The sequence below is a fragment of the Anguilla rostrata genome, chromosome 6 (assembly GCF_018555375.3).
Source record: "Anguilla rostrata isolate EN2019 chromosome 6, ASM1855537v3, whole genome shotgun sequence".
Lineage (NCBI taxonomy): Eukaryota > Metazoa > Chordata > Actinopteri > Anguilliformes > Anguillidae > Anguilla > Anguilla rostrata.
Window position 1 is genome coordinate 11,279,392 of NC_057938.1, and position 9,816 is coordinate 11,289,207.

Sequence of the window (9,816 nt, forward strand, 5' to 3'; positions counted from 1 at the left end):
GGATGAGCTGCGACTCAGGTGACGAAGCAGTGAACCTTACGACCCAGAAACATTCCGCAGCACGCGGGAACCTTCGCCCGCGCTGAGTAAAGCGACAGGGCTCTCGGCGTGGAGGCTTTACAGCGCGCGCGGAGGGCGTACTAACGCATCACATTAACTCGATTAGGCCCCAGGACAGCAGGCGCGGTGTCAGGCAGCCATGTTGCCCAGGAAAAGCCCAGGTCCTGCTGTGTAACCTTCTCCTCAGGAGACCAGCAATTAGAGCTAGTAATTGATTAATTAGCTGGCCAGTGTTTGACTAGACTAGCTCAGTCTAGATTCCATTCCCAGCTGTGCAGTGGTTTTGCAGAAAGAGACCCCTTAGGTTAGAGCTCTGTCTATCAACCAAATGCTCTTTTCTCCTGATTACACGGTTGCCTCATAGGTTAATGTGTTTTTGGTTCTTCACCTCATTGGGCCCATTATTTGGCCTCCAGGTTTTGCTGATGCAGACCCACTCGAACCCAGCATGAACCTCATTGTCTTCTACAGCTCCTTCAGTTTCCCAGTTAGACACTGAATATCTTTCGTGAATCAGTTCCATATTTGGCAGCCACAAAACATCAAGTAAATCTCTCCAAGATCATACAACCGACTGAAATTTTTGGTCGGAGTTATCAACAAATCTCTCATCAGGGGCCCTCGCTGACAGTCCCAGAGAAAGACGGGAGCGGGACGACAAATTTCTAGCAGCGGGATGTCGGTGCTGTCCCGGGAGGCGGGATGAAAGGTACCTGTAACCTCCGGGCCACCTCTCCCCCTCCGCCCCGCTGGGCTCCACGCTGCTCTCTGCTCTCTGGCCCTGTTCAGCCCGGGAGAGGGGCGCAGGAGGGCAGGGGTACGCTTCATTTAGGCGCACAATGGACCAGGGCGCACAATGAAGCCCTGTGGATCCCGTGGGGTTCCTGAAAGGAACGTAAAAGAGAGACCTCGGTGACAGACAGGCTGACCGAACACCGGGGGGGCGAGAAGACTCCAGGATTACGGACACACGGGAGTTTCCACGGCAATAAGGGACTTTTGGAAGCTGTGAGTCATTGCAGATGGTCTTTGTGAAGTTAGTCACAATTGAAAATACGTACGGCGCCACAAGACAAGCGCAAGACGTTACTATGATGTCAAGCATTCGTAAACATGCAGTCTTGATAATCAGTTTTGATGCAAAAACTTGATATTCAAATGATGCTTTTCCAGAAATACACACATTTCCCCCCAAAGTATGCAATCAGGACTGCAGTTTACTGTATAAATGTTTTAAGAAATCTTAACATCACATGTTACACAGTTTAAACCTGTCAATGTATCATCTGCTGCACAGACAGAACTGATCTTGCCTCATCGAATTCTTATCTCTCTCCAAATTCAATAACTTATCTTCAGTAAACAGGAGGAATAAAGTCAGGGAAACAGAGCTGAGTGCATGCTGGGCAGGACCTTTTGTGGGGCGGGTGACCTCTCACCCCGGGTCACAGAGGACCGCGGCCTGGCTTGCACCACAATTAGCGCTGAACAGAGCTAGCCAGCAGTGGCTACACGCTGATCCCTTGACCAAGAGGCCCGAACGCTGGTGGGAGCAGCGGGCGCTGACTCAGCAGTCTCTCACTCTCACACAAGGGAAACTGTAATAAAGAGGTCACTCATAAGGAATACAGGGCCAGATCACATGAAGCCGTTGCCAGCACATTTCAATATCACCTCCTGCCCTCTAGAGGAAGAAACAGTGATGTGGAGCTGTTCAGAGAGACAGTTTCTTTCCATTATTTGTGGGAATATATGTGGGCCACCATTTTGATTTTACAGCACCAGTAGCCATGGCATAATGGTCATATTTGTAATATAAACATTTATGAAATTAGTATCATAACACTAATATTCTTAATATTCATAATCACAATGGACCCTCAAGAAGGAATTGGGACATTCCTCGAACGAGAGGTGAAAAATATGGCCTTAATGACGATCACGGCTGACCCTCATAAGTGCAAAAGGGTTGGACTGGGGAGAGGGACAGTCGGGGAGAAGGGGAGAATTTAAGATCCTTCGGAAGTCTGTAAAGAGGAAATGACATGTCAGGGCAGAAGGGACGCACGAGTAGTAGCCACGTGCGAACAGACCCGGCTGAGGAGAACCATGGGAAGTCGGCGGAAGAGGGGGGGGCGGCCAGGAAGCCGTTAAAGGCAAGAGTCATGCCGTCGCACGCGACTGTAATCAATCCGGACGGTTTCATCTTTTCCGCCTCCCGAAAAAAAAAACAAAGGGCAGATTCCGCGGAGCTGCCGAGGTAATTCGTCAACCGCGGCCGACTCCGCGAGCCGAAAGCCGGCGGTGCTCCAGACGCGTGTAATTCATAACGCCGCGGCGAGCCTCCCTCCGCGCGGCCAGACACGGGCGGAGCCCGCAGACAACGCGCTCAGATATAAATCTAGACGGGTCGACGGCGGCAGACTGAGCGACTCAGACTGATGACTCAAACCGAAGAGCCCGCAGACCAACGGCGGCAGTAACCTGGGCCCTCGGTGTTTTTTTGCGAGCGCGCCCGTTCATCATTTCACGATGTCCTCGACGGGTCGTAAATCGCTCGCGAGGACTCTGCCGCGCATCCGCCGCGCGGTTCCGTCGTGATTCGATAATCCCGCGCCGTTCACGGTGTCTGCCGTTTGAATCTTTTGTTTCACTGTGTTACCGTGGTGTTTCCTGCTGAAGACCGAACTGAAAACTTGTTGTGATTTACCAGGATTGGAAGCTGAGACAGTCCATAAGATTGTACGACCTATCTGCTCCCTTTTGAGTATTTGTCCCATGGATAGTGGTGAACACTAGCTAGCACGTGAACATAAAAGGCAGGTGTGTGTTAGTAATAATTTAACAGCTGCGTAAATGATTTCTGACGCAATGCTAGAGGGTCATTCGTCATTTTGAATGCCAACTCCAATGGGAAGACACCATTTGTTGCTCCTTTTGATGGAATTCATTTTTTCCCCCCACATATATTCCTCCAGGACTCTGCCTCAGTACAGGGGTTCAAAGGTCAAATATTCTTCTGTCAGGTGCTGAAGGCGTCCCCATGTGGTGAGAGGTGGAATTTCTCATGAAAGGAATGTCCATTCCGTAGACGGTTTCAGAAAGAAAGGCCGCATTACGAAGTGGACACATTTTGGGGCGCTGCAAACTGTTGCACGTGGGGGTCTTCCCCGATGAAAGCACTGGGGAAGGAGTCCTACATTGTGGCTCTGTAGCTTAACGCGCTGCTGGGGTTGGGGGTTGCGGCCAATATTCGCTCCCTCATTTACGGTGCTTACCGGACCCCCGGAGAGAGGTGCGGGCAGTACCTTTGTTCAGGAACGAATAGGACCAAAAATTAGAGACGGCTGACCTGCAGCGAACATTGAACGGCGGAGGGAAAGCCCTCCAAAACGATAATCTCCTGCGTTATTACCACTGCCGCCCTTTATCCAGGCACCCCCAAAGGAGGGATAACAAGAGCTCTAATCTCCTTATCGGTGAATTACAATTATTGGAGGAGAATCGGCAGCCTCTGGTGGGGAAACCTGCTTTATACGTGCAGGCTTGCTTTTGTGAACAGCCTCTACAGATGAAGTGCTTTTAATACACATGTAATCAATGTTTCATTGCGCATCAACTGATTCCCCGTTAAGGAGCTATACAGAGGTTTATTGCATTCTTGTTCCGAAGAAAAGAAAAGGACTAAGTCCTCTTCTCCGTGATGCACGTAATCTATTTGATTATACAAGCAATTATGGGCACACAGCAGCCTCGTAAAATTCACACGAAAGTCCCCTTTGATGGAGAATAAAGGAAAGCATGCCAAATTTCTACAAGAAAACGCAGCATTGTCGTAACAGTGGAGGACACTTTAGCTAGAGGAAGCTGAATTTCTGATACGTGGTGAATTGCCATAAGAGTTTTTCAATGCTATTTACACTTGACTGAAGTTCCACTTGCCTCCATTTGGTCCTCACAGACAGTTAAATGATTCAGTATGAATGTCAAAACAAAACCCTGTCTTGAGGAAATCCTTATTAGAGCTGACAAACCAGGCTCCAATTTACACCTGGTGCAGCTGTGTTTGCTAAACTATTCAAAGTGCTAAGAGCTATTTATTCATCCATTCAGAGTGCTTGAATATGCTTTTAATGCTTTCATTTCATATAATGAAAATAAAGTAACTTGAGGAGACATATTTAATTACATTATTGTTGCAAAATTGTTCTAAATGCTCAAAAGTTAAGAAGACAAGACTGTAATTTTCAAGATGTAAGATAAAGCATAAATTATGTGTGTGTGTGTATATGTATTTGTGTGTGTGTGTGTGAGTGTGTATGAGTGTGTGTGAGTATGTGTGTGCATGTGTGTGTATATGTGTGTTTCTGTGTGTGTATGCGCGTGTGTGTGTTTCTGTATGTGTGAGTGTGTGTGTGTGTGTTTCTGTGTCTGTGTGTGTGTGTGTCTGTTTGTGTGCGCACGTAGAGGGCAATTCAGACCCCGGCATTCCATGGGGTCTTAATTAAGAGCCCTGTTAACAGCTCATTAACACCAATTATCCGTGTGTGCGTATCTCCCCCGCGTCTCGCTGCGCGGGGAAAGGCAGTAATTATCATTCCATATGTCGAGGAACCGGGGGCCACAGCGAGGCGACGCAGCAGCAGCCCGCGAGCCGGAGCAGCTGCGGGGCGGCGCCTCTCTCCTGTCCCCGCTTGCAGGACAGCAGGGCGTGGGCGTGACGCGTGGCCAGAGGCCCGGGGGCGCCACCCTCCCGGGGACCAGGCCGGAGGAGCACTGCCGGGCAGGGGTACGCTGCAGAGGAGCCGCGCTCTGACCCAGCCTCCGGCCTGTTCACCAAGCCTGAGGGCGCGTGCTTAGACCGATATGCCCGGATTGGTTTTTGGCATTCTGACACGTACAAACCCCATTCACACTTCTTGCCACAGCTAAGCTATAGATTAAGAGTTGCTCCTCAGGGAAAAAAACCAGCCTCAAACAGCGATTGCACTGACCTCTTTTAATGAAAATGTCCATTTGAAAGCTTAGCGTGCCGCACAGTGAAAGTGTCACTCTCACTGGAATGCGTGGCAGCGAATGGGTCTCCGGAGACTGTGGCATGAGGCACAAAGCAGAGCTGATCACAACTGAAATTTGATGACGGTTCTCAAAAGACAACAAAGGGCCAACAGCGCTCCCACGGCAAGGAGAAGAGCTTTCATGAGAAAGCATTTCCAATTATGCAGCTAATAAACTGTCAACCGGCCCTTTTTATCCACTGTGTACGAGTTAAGTGGAGGCAATTTGTTGCGTGCTGCAGTGTTTCCGTGGCAATGCTTTCATGTTACGACAAGAAAGGCGAGGAGTGAGCGCCAATCTGCTTTCATATTTATTTTATTCATTTATTCTGCCATTTTGAGAAGGTTCTATCTTCATTTAGCTAAGCATATCATATTAGATATCGTATTAGATGACAATCCTGTGCATAAAGCACACAGGCAGACTGACATACAACTTGCAGCCAGGCAGACTTGAATATCGACACTACAAAAGGATTCAGTCGTACAGTGTCATTAGGAGGAGAGGAAAACAGCAAGGAACAATATCAGTGACAATACCAGCTTCCACTATCGACTCAACGTGACAGCTCAGCGTATTTAGCTTAGCACGGAATGAGCGAACACACAAACAGTAAACAAGCAGATGATTAAATTGCCCATAAATGAATAGTCCTAGAAGGTTGGCAGTTTTAGGACTGCCAGTAAGTGCTATACTGTTCCTCCCCCCGCCCCCTCTCTCAATTACTAAGGGTTACTGTCATAATGGGATTGTCAAACACTGAGGAGTGACAGCTTAAGGAAAAGCCGCCCAGATGAAATGTGCCTTTGAGGGGCGATTTTCCAGAAGCTTTCTGCTTTACTTTTAAGCTCCGTCCAATTCAGGCAGCCCCTTTCAGGGTAGCCGGGATACAAATCCACGCCGTCGCAGCTATCAGAGGCACAGAAAACCGCATTACATCCGCCTTTTTTCATTCGCTCTCATTTTCCCAGGGGAGGCCTGGGGTCTGAGCCGGGCCCTCCGCTCCTGTGCGGCCCACTCAGGCCTGCCAGTGGCTTCTGTACCTGCTTCGGCTACAGACGGACGCTGGCTGAGACCACACCGGCGGCCATCGATTCATACCACGTCTCAGCTAAGGGCTAATGTCCCCCCACGTCGGTGTCCCTCGCCAAAGCTTCAATGACTTGGCTGCCCAAAAACCAATAGTGTCAAGGAGATTTTTTTCTTTCTTTCTGCAGAAAGGAATTGTGGCAAGTATTGTTTCATCTATGCTTTCTTTTGGCACAGAAGTTTGGGAGGCGGACAAAGAGGAGAGAGAAGGGACAGAGAGCGGCTGTCTGGACCATGATGCAGAACCGGCAAGCGGCGCCGGTCCGAACCCAGGCCTCCAGCTCGGGTCCAGACCCAGGCCTCCAGCTCGGGTCCAGACCCAGGCCTCCAGCTCGGGTCCAGACCCAGGCCTCCAGCTCCGGTCCAGACCCAGGCCTCCAGCTCCGATCCGGACCCAGGCCTCCAGCTCCGGTCCAGACCCAGGCCTCCAGCTCCGGTCCAGACCCAGGCCTCCAGCTCGGGTCCAGACCCAGGCCTCCAGCTCCGGTCCAGACCCAGGCCTCCAGCTCGGGTCCCCTAAGCCATGCGATGAAGGTGTGTTCAATCGCAGCCATGTGAGCGAGGGAAGGGGGCTCTCCGGTTCCCCCTCCTCCTCCCCCACCCCCCTCCACCCCCAGATGCGGTCAGTGCCCCCCCCTCCCCCGGCCCAGACGCCCCGCCCACACGTGGCCCTGCAATCCGGTCCGATACGCCCGACGCGGCGGAGCCATTTACGGACAGCGTCGTGCCGAAGCGCCGCGGCCGGGCTTTGAAGGGACACCTGCGGTGAAACCGTATCTCTACGGCCTGGCGGCGCAACCCGACCCCGTCACACGGCCCGCCCCGCAGCCTTTGAAGTGTTTTTTTTATTTTTTTATAGGCGGCTGCGGTCGCCCCCGAGCGAGAGGCCGCCGGGCGCGTTCGAACGCTGACCTCATCCCCGCGGTAACGCCGATACAGGAACCCGAAGTAGAGCCCCCCTTTTCCCGGGATTTGTCATTTGGTACGACGCATTATCTTCCCAACTTAACGCGCATCGCGAGCCGGCCTTTTAAACGCTCCCTCCCCTTTGTGACATTGATAACACGTGCAATCTGATTCTCTATGACCGTCCGGTGCTTGGCCCTCGCGTCGGATTCCAGGCGGTTTGGCCAACCTCAGAAGCCGTGATTTAAGGTTAGTGCTGCACGGACCTCACAGCAACAGGCTGCGGAGGGGCAGGGGCCATGGCTGTGCTGCAAACCCCTCCCCCCTTTGGGTCAGTGATATCAACAGGCTAACAGGGTCCTGCTGCTCCTGTTTCCTTATAGGCCTCCTGCATTCTCTATATCACAGTCTGCACAGCGCTGATGTAGATTACGGAGGTGCTTAATATGTGGATTGATTTATTAAAAATTTTTGGTTCTCTGTCTGGTCAGTAATCTAAAGTCGAGAGACTTCTAAGGCCCAGAATGATCTAGCCAGTGGTGTTCATATGAGTTGAGTAGACCAAGCCTTAAATTTCCCCTGGTATAATTATATACGCTCAGATTCCTGACATAAATAGTTCATCTTGAGATAACTCCCAAAAATTATTTTAGGAGGGCCTAGATTAAGAGGCCCTTGGGTTCATGTACCATATATTTAATGTAGGACACTATTTAAAGTTCTGTCTTATATAACTTTTTACTTGTCTTATTAATATATTGATCTGATCTCAAGTGAATTGTCTACTGTGCATATCACTTCTTTTATTGACAAATTGACACATACCATATCTCATTTATTATTATTTTTCTGAATATGAATTGTCTTTGTACTATTTTTTCTGTATCTGAATTTTATCCTGCTTAAACACATTTAAAAAGCAATATTATTTTAACCACAAGGCTACAAGGTTTCGAAACCATATAGAAACAGACATATTTGTCCAGGAATCCTCTCTAGGCCAGGCTTCATCCTGCATGTAATGTACTGAAGCCCCTGCAGCTGTTTCAGGGAAGGAGCCCCCTCAGTCTCTGGCCAGGAACTCCCTGGGGTGTATTCACAAAGCATTAGCACTCGGCCAATCAACACCCTGGCAGAAACTGCAGCAAGGATTTTTTTTTTTTTTTTTTAAAGTCTTCCTAAAAGAACTTAAAAATCACCCATTTGCTGGAAACAGTGCACTGCATTACAGTAGAACTGGATGATCTGTTCTTCAGGGGGTGGCTGTTGAGGGTTTTTTGTTGGAAGTCGTGATGGGAAACAAATATGCTCGGCCAGCAGTCACCATGTGGCAATACCGATAATGAAAACAAGTACAGACACGACTTGAATTTTAAATGGAAAATCCCATCGAAATGGCATTCATCCGTACTGAAATCCAGCATTCTCAACCACATCTGCCTTGGAAACATATACTTTCGTCCGTGTACTACAGCTGTACCCTGTATTCCCCAATAACTCAGTTCAGACTGGATCTAACACACATATGGAAAAGCAAACAGCCAGGATGAATCCACTTCAAAGAGAAAGGCTATCCAGCGCCTGGAGAGGAGGCTCCAGAACGCGAGCCTCCCCGTTTCGATTGTCAAGAGACGACAAGCGACGGCGTTTCGCCACCTCTGCGGACTACTCAAACTCAAATTCCGTTTTCAGCGTTTCATTTTCTCTTTTTTTTTTTTGTTTGGTCTCGAGAAAAAAATCTCAAAGGTGACCAGGAACCTGGGAGCAGACATGACGTTGTAGATTCCGCTCTACCTGAGAGCCACACTGCAGCCATCTTTCACTCGACTGACCAGGTGGATATGAGAGGTTTTGCACACGGGCTGGGGTCAACAGCAGCTTTCTGGGGTGGGTCCCAAACAACATGGGGTGTGTCCCAAACAACACGGCTCAAAAGAACGTCTCTCCTTAAATTCTTCCCTTTTCAATAAAATAGACATACTATCTTAGAAAAGAGTAAAGTATTTCAATATGTATGGAAAAGTCTTCAACATAGATATGTTGCAAAATATATTACCACATGAATGAAAATATGGCAGAATATAAAGCATTCCATATTGAAATTATAAAACATATTTCGAAATATTTTGAATAATATTTATCCTTACTTACTGGGATAAGATTTATCAAACATCTATCTCCCAGGGCTTGTACAGCAGGTGGTAAAACACTTCTCTCTCTGTCTACGGAGCAGATTGCCAACCTAAACCTCATTTATTTCAGCAGGTTACAGTTTGCTTCCAACATGCATCGACCACAGTCCAGGAAAACAACTCAATCATTTTTTTTTTTTTTTTAACATTTTCTGTCATTTGTGCTAATGTACAGGCGCTGGGGCAGCACTGTGAATTCTGAGCTGGATGAAGCAGATAAATGCTTTGGGCTACCGACCCAAATGCTACTGGTTCAGCCGAAACCCCTGGTGGGAATGAATGGTGTTGTACATTTAATAGCAGAGCGTCACCACAAGGAATGAAGCGTATCATGAAAGCAACATGGAGACACCAGATATGGGTTACACTACGTGCGATATGAAAAACTCAAAGGGTCGAGAGCCTGTGCGAAGGAAATAAATAACGAGATGGAATGGTGTCGTGATGTAGTTTAAAATGATTCTCCGTGCCTGGAGTGAGAATATATACTTTTTCCAGTTACCGTTTAAAA